The 19,668-nt window shown below is 41.9% G+C and overlaps 1 protein-coding gene and 1 long non-coding RNA gene across 2 annotated transcripts in view; one reads left to right on the forward strand and one right to left on the reverse strand.

The window, feature by feature from the left end:
• The window catches only part of LOC122564076 (cytosolic arginine sensor for mTORC1 subunit 2), a 156,622-nt gene that overhangs the window by 104,814 nt on the left and 32,140 nt on the right, over positions 1 to 19,668 (reverse strand). The gene's annotated exons all lie outside the window — the stretch shown is intronic.
• Positions 888 to 7,827, forward strand: LOC122564077. Its single transcript, XR_006315810.1, has 3 exons — positions 888 to 975; positions 5,383 to 5,484; positions 7,706 to 7,827. It is a non-coding gene; the product is annotated as an uncharacterized LOC122564077 (long non-coding RNA).

The following is a 19,668-nucleotide window of genomic DNA, read 5'->3' on the forward strand; positions in this document are numbered from 1 at the left end:
GCAGCATCTGGAGTAAACTCACGCAGACATGGAGAGAGTGTGCAAACTCCACACAGTCGCCGGAGGCTAGAATCAAACCAAAGTCCCTGGCGTTGTAAGGCAGAAGTGCTAACCATTGAACCACCGTGCCACCCCTGTAAATGCTGGCCTTGCCATCAATGCTACATTAAGTATAAAGCATGATTTAGAAGCTCCATTTCTACACATTAAAACATATAAAGGAGCTAAAATCAGCTGAGGCAAAACACTCTCATTTTCCTTTCTTGCATTTTAACATTCAATATCTTGTACTTCCCTCCAACATATGGCTTTATCTGCGTCCTCACCATCCAGGTGGTAATGAAGGCAAACCCAGTAAAGAGAGATTGCGTGGTAACACTCCATCACATTATATCCAAAATGGTGAAGATCAAATTTATCATTCTGAACTAACACTGAGGAGAAAGGGAGGTGATGGTGAGTGGTTGTATTGCTGAATCACCGCTGGATGCTTGATGGGACTTTGAATTAACATTTTGAAACAGTCAGTAGATACAATCATCGAAATCTTCTGTGCACAACTTTAATTAGGATTGTCTCCACATTACAGCACTTGGGTCGATTGGGCAAATTAACTGGGCACTCTGTCCTCTCATATCAAATACCAAATGTCAAAGCCATTCTCAGCTACTTGGGTTGAATGACTCCTGCCTCTGCCAGCTGTAAACATCCTGCAGGAAATGTGCTTCAGCTGTTTCACTCCAACAGTTGAGAATTAGCAGAGTCAAAATGCCCATAATGTAAAGCTGATCTGGCAGTTACAAACAGTAAACAGGGAACAGAACCAAATTGGACAAATATCAGTATGTAGTGCCCTTTTAAGGATCAGCTTTTTTAAAAGTGCAAACAGGAAAGCTGCTTAATTACAACTCTGCAAATTCGAGTTGCACAAACCTAAGAAATATTGAAACATGAGAGCCAGTGAATGCAAGTTCAGTAAGTATTAAATTCCCGTAAAAAGTTTTGGATAAAGCGAATCTCAACTTTTACCCAGTGTTTAAAAGGAGTGCTCTGCAAATTTATATTGCCTGGGAACATCAGTGTTGCAAATAACTGATGAAGAAGGAAAAGGTAAGATAAAATGCATGGTGGCACAGTGGTTAGCACTGCTGCCTCACAGCGCCAGAGACCCGGGTTCAATTCCCGCCTCAGGTGACTCTCTGTGTGGAGTTTGCACATTCTCCCCGTGTCTGCGTGGGTTTCCTCCGGGTGGTCCGGTTTCCTCCCACAATCCAAAAATGTGCAGATTAGGTGAATTGGCCATGCTAAATTGCCCATAGTGTTAGGTGTAGGGGAGTGGTCCTGGGTGGGTTGTGCTTCGGCGGGTCGGTGTGGACTTGTTGGGCCGAAGGGCCTGTTTCCACACTGTAAGTAATCTAAATAATAGTAATTTGCATGCAAAATTGTAACATTCAAAGAAATTATCCAAATTTAAAGCCATTCTTATGAAAATAGTGAGTATTATACCTAGAGGTACAAGTTCCTCAAATGTTACACTTAACTCCAGTTTATCAGGATAGCAGACTGCTCTACACCAACAACAAAGGCCTAGGAAGATTTCAAAATACTTTGCTTAATTCACACAGGACACAATATGAATGGTCTAGCATTGCAGTGGTAAAAGAACTGGTGATTTGCAGCATGGACTCCGGAAGCACCAGTTTAAATTCCCAGTGGGTAGTTGGGGAAAATTTGAATTTAATATATCTGGAATGCTAGTCTCAATCGTCATGATGTTGTAAAACCTATCAGGTGCACAAATATCCTTTAGGGAGGGAAATTTGCCATCGTCACTTGGTCTGGCCTACGTCTCACTCAAGTAATGTGGGGAATCTTAAAAACCATCTGAAATGACCTAAATTGCCACCCAGTTGCATCAAAGTTACTAATGAAGTGTTAAATAGGAAAAATATGGACTCATCACCAAAAACCACAAAGACATCAGTCAACCTCAGAAAGATCCTCCTCACTGACAGCTTGGGACTTGCCAAAATTATGAAAGTTGCAGGTTGTCACCAGCAGCTGAACTTTATTCAACTGCAATCTGTAACTTCATGGCCTGGCATTTCCCCGACTCGACCATTTCCATCAAACCAGGGGATTACCAATGCTGGTTCAGTGGAGCATGTAGGAGAGCATGACAGGGACAGCACCAGGCCCAATTAAAAAAATGAGATGCTAACCTGGTGAAGACACAGCACAGGGCTACGTGCCAGCTTAGCAACACACTATTGACCAGCAGAGTAATCCCAAAACCAAAGGATGTGCTACAACCATGAAAGATGGTGAGTAGAGTCATAGAGATGTACAGCATGGAAACAAACCCTTCGGTCCAACCTGTCCATGCCAACCAGATATCTCAAACCGATCCAGTCCCACCTGCCAGCACCCGGCCCATATCCCTCCAAACCTTTCCTATTCATATACCCATCCAAATGTCTTTTAAATGTTACAATTGTACCAGCCTCCACCACATCCTCTGGCAGCTCATTTCATACAAGTACCACCCTCTGCGTGAAAAAGTTGTCTCTAGTTAAATAGCTAGGTCGAGAAGGGTCCACAAACATCTCTCTTCTCAATGACAGGGCATCATCAACTCAAAAGACAAGGCCAAAGCATTTGCAACTATCTGCAGCCAGATGACCCAAGCGGATGATTGGCCTTCTTCTGAAGTCCCCAGCTTTACAGTGTCTCTTCAATATTTAGTGATTTATTCTCTACTGGAAGTTATATCAGGCAGGAATAGTATCCCAAGCAAAAAACATCTGCAGCAACTCTGGCTTTAACAATGATACAATGGGAAAACATTCTTTGCTTAATGCCATTCCAATTAAAGTTGCAAATTTCAGGAACAGAACCACAATTTTCAATGAAATGATTCATTGCATAAGACAAAGACAGAAATGTGATGAAATATACCCCACTTGCCTGGATAAATGCAACATGAACAACACCCAAGGAGCTTGACATCATTAAGGAAAGATTAGGTTGCTTAACCAGCACTCTATACAGCACATAAACATTCAGTTCCTGTCACCACTGATACTCAGTGACAACAATATCATCTATCAAACGTACTGCAGAAACTCACCAAGGTTTCAAACTATTGTCCAAATTAGTGACCTCTCCCAGCCAGAAAGACAAGGTCAGCAGGTGCATGGGAATACTACCCTCTGCCACACACCATCCTGACTCAAAACAGTATCACTGTTTGAACATAAGAAATAGGAAAAGGAGTAGGCCATTCAGCCCCTCAAACTTACATCGCCATTCAAAAGGATCATGTCTGATCCGACATTCCTCATACACATTTTGTTGTCTTTTCCCTGTAAATCTGGACTTCCCCTAATGTTCAAAAATACCTATTGCATCCTTAAATAAACACAAGGACTCCGCCCCCTCAGCTCTCTGTGGCAAGGAGCTCCAAAGACATACAACCCTCTGAGAGAAGAAATACGTCCCTGTCTTGCTTCACTGTTGCTGGATTAAAATTCTTGAATCCCCTCCCGAACAGCGTTATAGATTATTTACACCACAATGATTGTAGCGATGCAAGAAGGCAGTTCACCACCACCAATTAAGCAATTAAGGATAGCCAACAAGTAATGGCCTTGCCAACAACATTCACATGCCATGAAGAAGGATGGCATGGTGGCTCAATGGTTGGCATTGCTGTCTCACCATCTGGCTGTATGGAGTTTGCACACTCTCCCCATGTCTGCTTGGATGTCCTCCAGGTGCTCCAGTTTCTTCCCACAGTCCAAAGATATGCAGGTTAGGCGGATTGGCCATGCTAAATTTCCACTGTAACCTGGGATGTTTAGGCTAGGTGAATTAGCCATGGGAAAATGTAAGGCTATGGAGATTGGGTTGGATGCTTTTGGAAAATCGATGCAGATCTGATGGACCAAGTGGCCTCTTTCTGCACTGTAGGGATTCTGAGAATGTTTTTTCAAGATCAGTTGTAACATCAAAAATATATACCCTGGTCATAGCTAGATAAAAAGTTCTTCCATTTGCATTTGTTTTCAGCACAAGATTTGAGTTTAGATACATGTTTCATTTTCCTATTTAGATCCAGGTTATGAACAAATTTTTGACATTGATTACCAAAGTGTTGTTCAACTTACTATCATTCAGCAATATGCAAGGTATCTGTTTGCTTGCTTCTTTCTCATCAAAGAATTCCAGAGAGCAGTCAGAGAGGAAATGATCTGGTAATGGCCCAACACTGCTGCTGCCCTTTATTCCTTCCTTATTGTTGAAATAAATAGCAGGGAGAAGGCCTGCATGTTTTCTTTTTCCACATTTTGAAACATGACAACAAGTTCAAAGTTTAGCTTAATAATGTCTTACACATGGAGTAGCAGCACCTGATGCCAAGGGGCTGTGTAACTCTGTAGCGGGAGGCAAGTCAAGGATGATGCTTCATCTACATCTCATTGAATACATTATGCTTCGATTTAGTCTTCAGGCTACACAGTAAAGAGATAAATGATAAAGAAATAGATTACGTGGTACATAATAGTCTGAATTTTCATGCCTCTCAAATCATTGTCCTGGAGTACCAGAAAAAAAAATCAAATTTAAAGTGAAAGCCATAACAAGCTTTAAACAGCTGTAGGCATCTTTCCTGAGACACCAGTCAGCTCCACGTGCCTTTAAGTTGTTAGAACAACCACTCCAATTACAACAGTCAGATAACCATCCACAATATTCCCAAATCCTGTGATAACTTCATTGCCCAGTAGAAATCCCATCCACTCATCTCCACCAGTTCTTCAACTTCTAAAATGTTGATCTCATATTTTCATCCTTGTTTACAAAAGGTTCTTTGTTCATCCATTCTCTGCGGTTTTCTTTGCATTATTATCTCAGCTCACACCTCTGCTCCTCAAGACCTCCCACCCCCTGACTCCTGTACATCTTCTATACCCCTGCTGGTCATAAGGCCTTGCAAGCCTACACTTCCTGGCTTGCTCCAACCTTCCTCTCTGAAACTCCTTGTCAAAGAGTATTCCTCTGACTGCAACTTTATCCATCCCCTCCCAAAAACCATTTGCACCTTTCCGATCTATTCCTCTGTAAAGTTCCTTGGGGTCTAATCATAACATTAAAGTCACTGTGATTCTTACTGACAGAATCAGAATTTGGAATACGCTGCGCTGACAAAAAATTAAACTTGGTCCACAAACAAAAGTCCTGTATTTGTACTTGCTAAATGATAAGTAATTTTAGTTCTCAAAGCCAAATTCTAGAAAATTCCTGAGGTATTGGTCTTTCTGTAGCCCATCATATCATTGCAGAAAGCAGATGGTAAAGTGCATCCTTTGACCTGCACAGGGAGCTACTGATCGCAAGCAGTGAAGTTATTCCACACAACGAGGGAGCGGGCATTTTTACAACAGTTATTCTGGCAAACAATTCTGGCAATTGCACAATGAGGTGAGTATTAAATGGACTCTTTCTCCTAACAAAACCGGCATGATCCAAACCTTCCAATCACTTGTCATTTCAATAAACCACCTTACCCCCATTGAAACAATTCCATCCTGGGCCTTTTTTCTTTATTCTTTAGCAGGATGAGGGCATCACTAGCTAGGCAGTATTTATTGCCCATCTTTAATTGCCCAGAGGGCAGTTGAGAGTCAACCACATTGCTGTGGGTCTGGAGTCACACTTAGGCCAGACCGGGTAAGGATGGCAGTTTCCTTCCCTCAAGAACGTTAGTGAACAGCCTGCTACAGTGATCCAATGAAACTCAGCAGAAGTCAGAGGAACACCGCCGCATTTTCCACTTGGGCACTTTACAGCCTCTAGGTCTCAATATTGAGTTCCACAACTTCAGAGTATGACCTGTGTATTCCATTTTTCTCACATCACCCACACAGGCCGTGTCTTCTTTGTGTTTAGTTGGCTTTGCTCTCAGCAAAGCATACATATTTCCTCCTTTATATAGCTAACAATCACAGCTATTTAACACATCTATTGCTCCTTTAAAACTGTCATCACTGCCTTTGTCTTTTGATCTGGGCAGGCTTATCATGTGTCCCACTTGATCTTCCATACATTCAGTCAAAGAATGCTGTAAGTATGAGGTCAGTACTGATATGATGGGCCAACTGGTCTCCTTCTGTACTCTATGATCTGATTTCTTCATGCTAGAAGTTAACCACTGAATGACCCTGGACATGGTTTGTTATTTAGCTCTTTTGCATATTTTACTTGTGCCTCAAAAACGCTGTCACATTCTGAAAATATCTTGTTAGACATCTGAGCCTGGAATTCAGAAACCCTGCCCTCGTCAGCCCTGGACAAGCGAGAGATAACCTAAAGGTATTCCTTGCCTTGTCTGAGTCACTCTGTCCTGCACCTGCTCATTGTGCTTTGTCGATCATCATGCTGCTCTGAAGTAACCTGGTCTCCAGGTGGTAAACGGATGTGTTGCTGTTAAGGGTGAGATTGGGTCCCAGGTGCATGTCATGTCTGCAAATAAAGAAAAGAGGGCAGAGGACAAAAGCTTAACACCTAATCCTCTTTATAACTTGTTGACAAACAGCCTTGACCAAACCCCAATGTGTGTTCAGAGTTCTGAATGTGACTGAATAGGGCAGTGAGTGAAGGAAGTGCATGGCATGGGCAAGGTTGAACCTTAGGCCATGCTTCCTACTTCCACATCCTGTTCCGTGGCCCATTGTGTCACTGAATGGCCACCCCATCAAGCTAGAAGAGTGGATGTAATATGGTCATACCTCCTCCCTCTCTTGTTATGTGCAGCTTCCTACAGCAAAAGCAGAAGTATGCATGGATTAGCAGATCTGGAAGGCATGCATCCACTTCCAAGTATTTAAGGACAGAAATACCAAAATGACTTTGGGTCTCTTTGAGTCAGATAGATTCAACAGCACAGCAGCCAACACATATTGGAACAAGGTTGGTGGGAGAGTGGTAGATATTAGCTTCACAGACTCTCTTGCATCCTATAACAAATCATCCATCACGAAGACACAAGGAAAATGTGGAAACTCCACACACACACAGTCACCCAAAGCTGGAATTGATCCTGGTCCTTCGTGCTGTGAGGCAGCAGTGCTAACCACTGAGACACTGTGCCATCCCATGTGGTACCTTCCCATGCCACTGATTCCTCAGTTTCTCTCACACTGAGATTTTCTGGTTACCTTTAGACATCATTGTTTAAATGTTTTCCTAGCCAACATCCCATTCCTATGTTCTATAACTCCAAATTTTGCCAAATGCTACAGCCCATTGCTTTTCCTTGAGAAAAATCCACCAGCCAATTACCCTCCAATTAACTAATCTGCTCTAATTCCCACTCCCCAATATTATATGTCAAATGTAGAATGCTTACCTTCATTTTCAAATTTCACCATAACTTTGCCCTACCCCTCTCAGTTACTTCATCCTATCTCCATACCTGTCCAAAACTATTTAATACCCATCTTTGCAACTGAGTATATGGTAAGTCTTTCGTCTATTCTATCAATCAATGACTCTGCATTATTCTGCTATGAAACTATTTTTCGATGCCTTTTGCCCCCTTTTCAAGAACCAATCGTTAATGTTGGTGGTTGGTTGGCAAGCCAAAAGCTGTTCGGGAACTTTCTATGTACTCCATTAACTGTTCTCTCCATCGACTTCCTAGAACTCCAGATATAAACAACCCTCAAATGCCTCGATGACAAAATACGAAATCCTAGAAGACAGTTGGAGTTGCCAAAAACATGTTGCAAGCTCATCTAAGCTAAGTAGCAAAACATCTCAAGTGAAAGTGCCAGCAAAACAGATCACTTCCAAAACAGTTGGGAATCCAAATGACATGGATAACTAACTGCAAAAATCAATTTGTTTAATTAGTTTAATAAACTCTGCTGACAAAATCAGAATATTGTGATTTTCTTTCATAAAGTTGCAGATGGAGTTTAATTCAGATAAATATGAGGTGCTGCATTTTGGGAAAGCAAATCTTAGCAGGACTTATACACTTAATGGTAAGGTCCGAGGGAGTGTTGCTGAACAAAGAGACCTTGGAGTGCAGGTTCATGGCTCCTTGAAAGTGGAGTCACAGGTAGATAGGATAGTGAAGAAGGTGTTTGGTATGCTTTCCTTTATTGGTCAGAGTATTGAGTACAGGAGTCGGGAGGTCATGTTGTGGCTGTACAGGACATTGGTTAGGCCACTATTGGAATATTGCATGCAATTCTGGTCTCCTTCCAATCGGAAAGAATGTTATGAAAGTTTAAAGGGTTCAGAATAGATTAACATGGATGTTGCCAGGGTTGGAGGACTTGAGCTATAGGGAGAAACTGAACAGACTGGGGCTGTTTTCTCTGGAGTGTCGGAGGTTTACAAAATTATGAGGGGCATGGATAGGGTAAATAGGCAAAGAGGGGAAAGATATAAAAGAGACCTACGGGGCAACTTTTTCACACAGAGGGTGGTACGTGTATGGAATGAGCAGCCAGAGGATGTGGTGGAGCCTGGTACAATTGCAACATTTAAAAGACATTTGGATGGGTATATGAATAGGAAGGGTTTGGAGGGATATGGGCCAGGTGCTGGCAGGTGGGACTAGATTGGGTTGGGATATCTGGTTGGCATAGACGGGTTGGACCGAAGGGTCTGTTTCCATGCTGTACATCTCTATGGCTCTAACTGCCTTGGGTCTGGCTTTCATAAAATGTGCCCTAAAACCAGTTCAAGTAGAACTCTATGTAATGTCTATACTATAAACTACATTCTTTAATATCAGAGTCCTGCCTTATACTGAAGTTCTTGACTGTTATAATTGGTACAAAATGTTATAATGTCGAAAACAATCAGGTGGAATGCTCATGATTTGCCTGAATAGCTGCAGCTGCATCCTTCAAAAACTCTGATAACATCCAGGACAAAGCACTCTGCTTGATCAGTACCTCACGCACTAACATCAATATCCACCCTCCACTATTACCATACATGTTTGCAAAGTATCCAAACTGTAGGACAGTGCACCCAGTCACAAAGGTTTCTTCTGCAGCAAATTCTAAACCCAGAATCTAACCCATCGGAAGGTTAACAGAAAGGTGCACAGAAACACCTTTACCTCCAAAATCACCCATCATTGGGCATATGCTGCATCTTGGAACAAGCACGTCTGAAACTCAACATATCACAGAGAACATGGGGCTCCAGACTCTGCTGCATTTCAACTCACTCCCAGAAGATGAGTCACAATCTAAACCCCTATGTAAGCAAATTTCTCTCAAGCTTCTTTTGTTTGTATTTTGTACGAGAAGAAACGGGATGGGTGCCACAGCACACAGCAAATCTCAGCAACACAGTACAGGCAGTGCTAATAAGCAGCACTGCAAGGGGTCGGTTTAGCTCAGTTGGCTGGATGGCTGGTCTGTGGAGCAGTGTGATGCTGAAAATGAGGGTTTAATCCCCACGATGTCCACATGAAGGACTCTCCCTGTCAACCTCTTCCCCTCACCTGAAGTGTGGCGGCCCTCAGGTTGGATCACCGCTCAATCATCTCTAACGAGATAGAGCCCTATAGTCTGGTAAGACCACGATGACGACTTGATTTCAAAAATAATGCACCAGTGTTCAGGAAAACAACAGAAGCCTGTTCTTCTAATCCTTTCTCCCAAAATCGGTTTAAGAGGATTGTCATCCAGAGTAGAAACTGTGGCTGGCAATTGTTTCCAACAAATCTCCCTAAAATTTAAGTTTTAAAAATTGTAAGGAAAACATAATGCTTAGCCATCAAACTGGTTGTTAGTCATCCCCTCAAGGGGATGTAGTGACGCAAGAGTCAACTGGTTAAGAGCATGTCCAGCAGCAATGCAAATCTACAATCCAGTAATTAGACCACAAAGTATTAAATGACATGGTTCATTAAAAAATACCATGGACAAATGAAAGCAAATAAGGTTAACCAATCTCTGTAGCTCTTTCAAGCTGTTTGTTCTCACCACACTGAATAGCTATTTTACAAACTAATGAGGTTTATGCTGCCAAAGGAGCACTCATGAGCACAAACAGCTTGTATTCACGGTCAGCACTTTCAACAGTAACTGTTTTACATCCCAAGTTTAGACAGAAAACAACACTTAAAATAGGCTTGTGTTGCATTATTCGCAACATTCAATATTAACCAAAACTTTCTGTTTAGCTGAACACGCAATGAATGAATAATTTCATATCAATGATCTTTTTAAAGATGCAAGCCTCAACCAGGATGTTTTACATTTACATAAAGAACAAAAAAACAATGGAGGAAACATCTTGAACATGCATTAGGTTTTAGCCCAGGTACATGTGAATCGATCAGAATGACCCTTTCAAATCTTATTTAATTTCTGAATTGCTGGTGGACACTCAAGCACAAAACAACTGGTTTTGCAACAAAGCTCCAAATGCTATTTAAATGCACTTGGAGTTTAGGATAGAGGTCGGCAGCTGCGGAAGACAGAAATTATCTTGAGCTAACCCGACCACACATTCAAGTTGTTTTGGACTCTTTTGAGACAGCACTGAAAACTTCCACCAGTCAGATATTCAGTTTATGCTGCTCTTTGCTCTGAAATCAAAACATTTTCCACTGTTTATTTCTTTTAGCTGTTTTCTTTCTGCTCCTTGATATAAATATCAAGGTTGTGCCAAGTAATGAGGTCTGACATGTGCAGTACATATCTCCTTGAAATACTCCCAGCTCTGGAAGGGGTGGCATCATTGTAGACCCCAAATATTTCTGAAAACCATTATATATCCATTGGTTGTTTTATTTAAACAAACTTTCAGAGCCATTTTCCAGTCATAATGTGGAAACAGATGCTCACCATATTTAATCTTGGGGTATTCTTACAGCTACATTAAGGGAGTAGTAACCTAAAATAATGGCAGGTTCAGGTTGCAGACCGCAGGGGTTGGATTGGAATTAGGATCTAAAAAGGTTTGCTCCCTCAACCAGATCCATCTCCAACCCACATTTTTCCAGTTTTAACAAAGGTTAGAATGGGAGCAGGAAGCCAATAGGGCTGTTCCTTTAAATATAAAAATAAAACTGTGCATAGAACATAGAACATTACAGCATAGCACAGGACTTTTGGCCCTCGTAATTGCGCCGACCTGTGAAACCAATCTCATGAAGCTCATTCTCATTCAGTTCTTCAACATTATCTGCTGGCAGCTGGGTTTACCAAGTGGTGAGAGATCTAGCAGGTGAATTAAGATGACGACGTGGTGGGGACTCGGGGGTAAATCCCTTTAGTTCCAACCCTCTCCAATCTTACCAGCAACCTCATCTATCCATGCTGCAACCTTTCCTTGTCAGGTCCTTACTGAACTTCATCTGAAACTCTATATCCACATCATTGCAGTTATTTATCCAATTAGATAGACTGTCAAAATGTGTTAACACGACTTGTCTTTGGTGTCCAAACAGACTTGGGGATTTGGGTGTATAGACCTTTAAAACGTCACAAACAGGCGCAGAAAAAAACCCAGAAGGCCAATGGAATGCTGGTCTTTACATCTAGAGGACTGGAATACAAGGTGAGGATGTGTTATAACATCCTAGTTAGACCCCACTTGGAGTACTGTGAACATTTCTGGGCACCACACCTTAGGAAGGATACATTGGCCTTGGATGGAATACAACATATGTTTACGAAAATGATACCTGGACTTCAGAGATTAAGTTATCAGGAGAGATTACACAAATTAGGCCAGTTCTCTCTAGAATTTAGAAGGTTAAGGGATGATCTGGTCAAAGTCTTCAAGATATTAACAAGAAAAGACAGGGCAGATAAAGGTAAATTATTTCTACTGGTTGTGGATTCTGGGACGAAGAGGCATGGTCTGAGTATTAGGGCTAGACCGTTCAGAAGAGACGTTAGAAAATACTCCTATACACAAAGGGTGGTGGATGTTTGAAACTCTCTTTCACAAGTAAGAATGGATGCTAAACCAGTTAATTTTAAATCTGAGACTGATAAATTATTGTTAAGCAAAGGTATTAAGGGATACAGGCAAATTTAAGGAGTTGGACCACAGATCAGCCATAATCTCATTGAATGGTGGAAGAGGCTCAAAGAGCTGAATGGTCTACTCCTGTTCCTACATTCCTATAAAACATGGCTGATGTTCACAAATAACCCATGCAATCACAAATACCCTGATCAATGATGATCACACATATATTCAGTACCATTTAAAACTGCTCAACTATGAAGCACTCCATACCAAAATGTAGTAAGACTTGGAGTGAGATGTGGCAGGTAACATACATGCCACACAAGTGTCAAGCAAAGATCATCTCCATCAAATGAGAATCCATCCATCTCCCCATGATAATCAATAACATTAGCACCGCTGAACACCCAAAATCAACACCTGGTGATTTTCATTCATCAGAAACAGAACTGGCCCAGCCATATAAATACTATAGCCACAGGAACCCATCAGCGATAGGTTTTTTTCAAGCAAGAAACTCTTCTCTGATTCTCCAAAGCTATATAACACAAATGTCATAAGTGCAATGGCGTACACCCTATTAGCCTGATTGGGTGCAGATCCAGCAATGCCAAGAAGCTTGACACCATCCAAGACAAATCAGCCCATCTGATGGCACCTCATCCACCACCTTCAGCATTCACTTCCTTCACCAGCCATGCACAATGGCAGCAGTGTGTATGATCTACAGAATGTGTTGCAGCAGTTCACCAAGGTTGCATGGACTGCATCTTTTAAAACCAGGTCTTGCACCATCCAGAAGGATGAGGGCAGCAGATGCATGGGAATACCACATGCCCTTTCCAGGCTACATAGCATCCTGACTTGGAACTATACGGTCAATTCATCACTCAGGTCATAATCATGGAACTCTATTCCTGGTAGCCCTGGTGCATCCAATGACACTACATGGACTGCAAAGGTTCAAGAAGGTAGCACAGGAAAACGCACCACCTTCTGAAGGGCAGTGTGAAATGGGCAAAAATGTTACCTTTCTCAGCAATAATCACATCCCATGAACGAATAAAATATAAAATCAACCTGATTATGAATTGCAAACGCTAAGAATTTGTTCAGAATTAACAACAGACTAACTGGTTTTATAGACAGCTCAGACAGAGAAGAATAAACTAAGTTTAACAATACCTTTCCTTGTGCTCACTAACTAGAACCATAGAAGGGGTCATTCAATCCATCGTGTCTGTACTGGCTCTCAAAAGAGCTACCCGGTTAGTCCAATTCTCCAGCCCTACCTCCACAGGCATTGAACAAATTACTTTCAAATTTATATCAGCTCTTTTGAAATCTCCTATGGATTCCACTCCCACCACTCTCCCAGACAGCACATTCCAAATCTCAACAACTCTGAGTAAAAAAAGCTTCCCCTTACCTCACTCCTAGCTTTCTTGCTGACAATCTTGGAATTGTGACCCTTAGTTACTGACATACCAACTAGTGGAAACATAATATCCATCTTTATCTTGTCAAAATTGTTCAGAATTTTGAACACCTCAATAAGGCCAGCTCTTAATCTTCTCTGCTCCAAGGAGAATGAGTTCCAATTTCTCTAATCTTTCCTTGTATCTAAAATTCCTCATTCCTGGTATCATTCTCATAAATCTCCTTTGCTCTGTCTCCACGCTTTAACATCCATCCTTAAATAAGGTGCCCAAAACTGAGCACAACACTCCAAATGTGGTCTGACCAATGATTTGTAGAGGTGTAGCATCACTTCCTTACTTTAATGCATTTCCAATCAACCTGTTCCAGTTCAACTTGTAGACCAATAAAATCTGCCCTTTTCCAGACTGTGATCGCAATCCTCCCACTAGTTTTTAAAAATAACCTTTTCCAACTTAATATTGAAACTTATTGAATTATGATCGCTATTTCCCAAATGCTGCCCCACTCTGACATTCTCCACTTAGCCTATCTCATTTCCTAGAACCAGATTCAGCACAGCTCCTTCCCTGGTAGGATTGGAAACGTATTGTTCCAGAAAGTTCTCCTGCACATACTGCAGGAATTTCTCTCTTTCTGTGCCTCACACTATCTTTTTCCCAGTCAAATCTACGGTAATTGAAATGACCAACTTTCAGATCCCTATTTGTCTTCCAGATTTCCATAAAATGCCAACAAATGTTCTCTTCTACTTCCTCCCCACTACCTGGATGTCTATAATAAATACCCAACAAGGACACTGCTGCCTTCCTATTTCTCACCTCCAACCATACTTTTTCATGCACAGGGTAGTGCGAGCACGCAATGCGCTTCCGGAGGAAGTGGTAGATGCAGGTACAGTTACAACATTTAAAGAAAACATTTGGGTAGGTATACGAGCAAGAAAGGTTTAGAGGGATATGGGCCAAATGTAGACAAAATGGACTAATTTAGTTTGGGAAACCTGGTTGGCATGGACACGTTGGGCCGAAGGGCCTGTTTCTGTGCAGTATGATTCTATTTGACTACATAGATCCTAATACAGGGCCGAAGGGCCTGTTTCTGTGCAATATGATTCTATATGACTACACAGCCTTTTAATAAGAGAGATTAGGATCTATGATATTATCTTTGACGAAAACTGTCACACCTCCTTCATTTTTTCCCCACCTCCTTCTATCAAAAGCCTTAGAACCCAGGATGTTAAGTATCCAGCCTTTTCTGATTTGAGCTACATTTCTATCAGTGCTACTATGTCATATCCCCCAGGTTATTTCTGCTTCCAGTTCCCCAATTTTATTCACTATATTCTTTGTGTTTACATACATATAATTTAACCCTACCCTTATTTCTTTCTTGTCCATTGGAAGGCCATTATTTCTTTGCTCACTGTCAACATTCAAGCCTTCCCTCATTTCCTTTTACCTGTTCCCCATGTCTCTTTTGCCTACTCTGGTACTTCTAAAACGAGGCCCATTATTCAACCCACCCTGAACTAAAGGCAAAAGTTTGGTGTAGAGTCAACTTGTGGCCACTCTGGCAAAAACTATCAACAGTCTTACCATAATGATAAGTCTCATCATATTTCTGGGCTCTCCCAACAGTCTATGGGTGATGCTGGTGCACAAAATAATCCAACTCCCAGTTCAGCAAATTCCCTTGGCATTCAAGTCTTGACTGTGCTTATGAATGGTGCGAATGCTAAACTTGGAGAGGACAGAATGTTAGAGGTGTAAGAAGGAACTTATACCTCTTGTGTGTACTGCCAAGCCATTGCTGGAATGCATCTGGCAAGGATGTCATTCCAAAATGTTCTTTACTGTGTTACCCCTCCCCTAGCCTGTTGTCAAATGCATGCAATGTGGTCTCCTGTGCCCAACACTTTCATGCCTTCAAGGCACTATTTATCAGATGGCCTTGAGCCAAAGACAGCCTCTGATTTTGTTTGTATGTCACCAGGCAACAGAGGTAAACAGTGGAGCAATTTAAAAGTATGTCAGTGGCATCCTTGTTCTTCATGAATATAATTGGTTTTAAACATTTTAAACTTATCCCAGTATGAACATTATAGCAGGCAGAATAATATTCAGATGGATGGATTCATGATGGTTACCAACAAAATAATGTACTATGTCGAGGAATTAGCTTTTCGAAAGGTCAATTTGTAGAACAATCAGCCAACCCTCAATTCTGCTTTTACAAATTATAGTTGTGGATGTGTCAGGTGGTGCCATAAACTCTTTAGGGCCCTCAACAAGCAAAAGGAATAATGAATGGGAAACCTGTCACACGTTTGGGTTTATTGCAAAAGGTATCTTCAATATCATTCCCTGAATCAACATCTTCAAAATTATCCCACTGCTGTTTGTGGGAGGTTTCAATGTGAAAACTGCCTGCCACACTCCTTACATGACAGCAGTGACCACAATGAAAATATTTTAATGACTGTACAGTATTCCTAAGGCAATGTGAGGTTGTGCAAAATAAAACATAATGCTTCATTTATTCTATCCTTCTTTGACCATGATTCAGCCAATCAGGCAAGACTATTATTATAGGCAGCAAAGTGGCTCAGTGGTTAGCCCTGCTGCCTCACAGCACCATGGACCCGGTCCGATTCCACCCTTGGGTGACTGTCTGTGTGGAGTTTGCACATTCTCCCCATGCCTGCATAGGTTTCCTCCGGGTGCTCCAGTTTCCTCCAAAAGTCCAAAGATGTGCAGGTTAGGAGGATTGGCTATGTTAATAACCTATGGTGTTCAGGAATGTGCAGGCTAGGTGGATTAGCCATGGGAAATGCAAGGTTTCAGAGATACAGGAAGTCTGGCGGTATGCTCTTTTGAGGGTTGGTGCTGATTGGCCTGCTTCCACATGGTAGGGATTCTACAATTCTATTCAGAGAGAACAACCCAACATGACTTGGTTTTTCTGACACTGTTTTAAAGATTGATCACCACCTCATTTCATGTTTCAGCTCACAAGAGAAACATAGTTAACACAGGCCAACTCATTGCCACTTGAATCATTATGAGACCATAGTAAAAACACACAAGATGAGAAGAGAATTGCAGATCCACAGCAGCATCAATGATGGTGACTGGTACGTAAAAGGGAAAAATCTTTCTTTGAAACAGAACACACCCTATGGCCCTCAAATTACATCAGTTCTATTCTTAGTGGCTAAAGGAAACCTGCAATAACTCATCAAGCACATGGAGACCCTGCAACCATAAATATCTTTGACACATCTTCAGAATTTCAGGAACAGATGAGCTGTTTCAGTGGAATCGCCAAAACTTGTTATTTTTTAAATTAATTTGCATTCACTCTGCTCAGAATTCCATTACCCACTTGGGGTCCATGACCAATGGCCCACGTTGTACACAGGTCAGAGCAGGATGGTGGAAATTATCACCAGTTCCAACTTTTCCCTTTCAGCATTCAATAAGTCCAGAAAAACAGCAGTGAAATTACCCAAACCAGTTAAGGTTTCTTTTTATTTTCTATGACAAGACTGAAACCATGTTTTAATGGGTCCTAGAATATTAATCAGCAGGAATGTAGGGAGCATGGCTACAGAATGAGAATCGTTATACTTTTCTTCAAAATTGAATTTGACCTCCAATTTGTTGCTGACCAACACAACTCTTCTTTCAGTTGATGACACTGCTACATATTTTAGACATTAGGAAATACCATAACACTGATGTTTCCATATCTATATGGATTAATGGTTCCTTTGTCCTTAAAATTCAGAGATGGAAGAAGCAGACAGCTAGACTTCTTTCCTACTAGAAGTCTGGTTTACTATGTACATGCCAACTTCTGCAGTTTACACACACACACACGTACATGTCAGCAGTTCAGACTTTCTGGTCTTGGAATAGTAGCTGGAGATGAGCAGTAACTTGTTATTTTACTTTCCATTGACTTTAATCAGGTAGGATACAAATCATACAGCTGGTTCCTTATTGTTTGGTGTGACCACTGAAGAGTTTGTATCCTTCTTTAAGTAATAACAAAGGTAGGTCCAGAGGAGGGTTGGGAAAGGTATACAGAAGCTAAAAGCTAAAAAATGTAGAATTGCTTGCCAATGACATCTAAGTCAATGACACCAAAATAAAAATTTAGGGAAATATTAGAAGCGGTTTCCAATTTATCTGCACTGTTCAACATTAAATTTGACCTCACTTACACTTTACTGGCCTAAGTGTCCTCAGACCTTTATAAATTCAAGTGTTTATAAACACTGTTGCCTGTGTCCGCCTCTTCTCCAAATCCCAATTAACTAACACCATTCTTTTCACTGACCAAACTTTACACCTTGCTCCCACAACACATTAAATTTAAAGTTCTTATCCTTATTTTTAAATCCATTTCTGGCCACGACCTTCCCTATCTTACTAACCTCCTCCTATCCCAAGCAATTTCCAAATTAAAAATAATCCATGAAACCTGGCAGATTGGTGCAAAAACCACCAAATAGTTGATTAATGTTGTTCAGATGAGGGATTCCACCGTTGACTCATGATATGGTCTCACTTCTTCTCGTTCTGCAGACCCCCTAGGACTGAGGATGATTTGCTTCCATTCTGGTTCAATGGGTTGTGACAATAATGATTAGTCTAAAGCTCAATCTTCAGACTGTGGGGGAAGGAAGTACAAACAGGTTGGACAGATGGGCTGTTTGGAGGCTTGTGCACACCTTCAAATGCCTAAGCTTCACCTCAGATAGACTGTGTCAGCAATGTACAATGTATTGGGTGCCTTTAAACAATTAAATCCCTCTATTTTGGCTGGTTACAAACGAGGGACTCTTCAGGGATTCATTGAGGACATTCCTAAAGCATATAATACTGCCAATAGGTCACTCCACTCCCATATTTCATGGCTGATTCTTAATACATTCTGAAGTTGTCCAAGAAGTCACTCAGTAATGAAAATAAATCACTATTTTAAAAAAAAACCACAAGGACAAATAAAAAATAAAAATAAAAAAAGATAATTGTTACAAGATTTCTACAATGCTAGTGTGTACTTTGAAGATCAGGAATCAGTACAGCTAAAACCAAGAGCTGCCACATAATGCATAATATGAAAGCATCCGCACAATACAGATAGTTCTTCTGTAATGTGCTGGTTGCGTTCTTATGCAACCCCACATTATAAAAATATCGCGCTTTAGAAACACGTGGTATAGCAGAACAATCTCCTCCTGCAACATGTATGAGGTGAGGGATGCCATCGACGTCCCTGCCGATTACACTTGCAGGAAGTGCACCCATCTCCAGCTCCTCCAAGACCGTGTTAGGGAACTGGAGCTGGAGTTGGATGAACTTCGGATCATTCGGGAGGCAGAGGGGGTCATAGATCAGAGTTATAGGGAAGTAGTAACTCCAAAGATGGCAGATAGATGGGTGACAGTGAGGGGGACTGGGAGGAAGCAGCCAGTGCAGGGACCCCCTGCGGCCGTTCCCCTCAAGAACAAGTATACCGTTTCGGATACTTGTGGGGGGGATGACTTACCAGGGGTAAGTAACGGGGCTCAGGTCTCTGGCACGGAGCCTGTCCCCGTTACTCAGAAGGGAAGGATGAAGAAGAGCAGAGCAGTAGTAATTGGGGACTCGAAAGTTCGGGGCACAGATAGGCGGTTTGTGGGAACGAGAGAGACTCACGTTTGGTATGTTGCCTCCCAGGTGCAAGGGTACGTGATGTCTCCGATCCGGGTTCTGGAGGGGGAGGGGGAGCAGCCCGAAGTCGTGGTCCATATTGCGACCAACGACATAGGTAGGAGGAGTGCCGAGGATGTTAGACAGGCTTTCAGGGAGCTAGGGTGGAAGCACAGAGTTAGAACGAACAGAGTTGTTGTCTCTGGTTTGTTACCCGTGCCACGTGATAGAGAGTCGAGGAATAGGGAGAGAGAACAGTTAAATGCGTGGCTACAGGGATGGTGCAGGAGGGAGGGATTCCGGTTTTTGGATAACTGGGGTTCTTCCTGGGGACGGTGGGACCTCTATAAACAGAATGGTCTACACCTGAACCTGAGGGGCACCAGTACCCTTGGTGGGAGGTTTGCTAGTGCTCTTGGGGGAGGTTTAAACTAACTCTGCAGGGGCATGGGAACCCAGAATGTAGCTTCAGGGTGCAGGGCCTGGAGTATAGGGAGGT

This window comes from Chiloscyllium plagiosum, chromosome 28, assembly GCF_004010195.1.
Source record: "Chiloscyllium plagiosum isolate BGI_BamShark_2017 chromosome 28, ASM401019v2, whole genome shotgun sequence".
NCBI classification, from domain to species: domain Eukaryota; kingdom Metazoa; phylum Chordata; class Chondrichthyes; order Orectolobiformes; family Hemiscylliidae; genus Chiloscyllium; species Chiloscyllium plagiosum.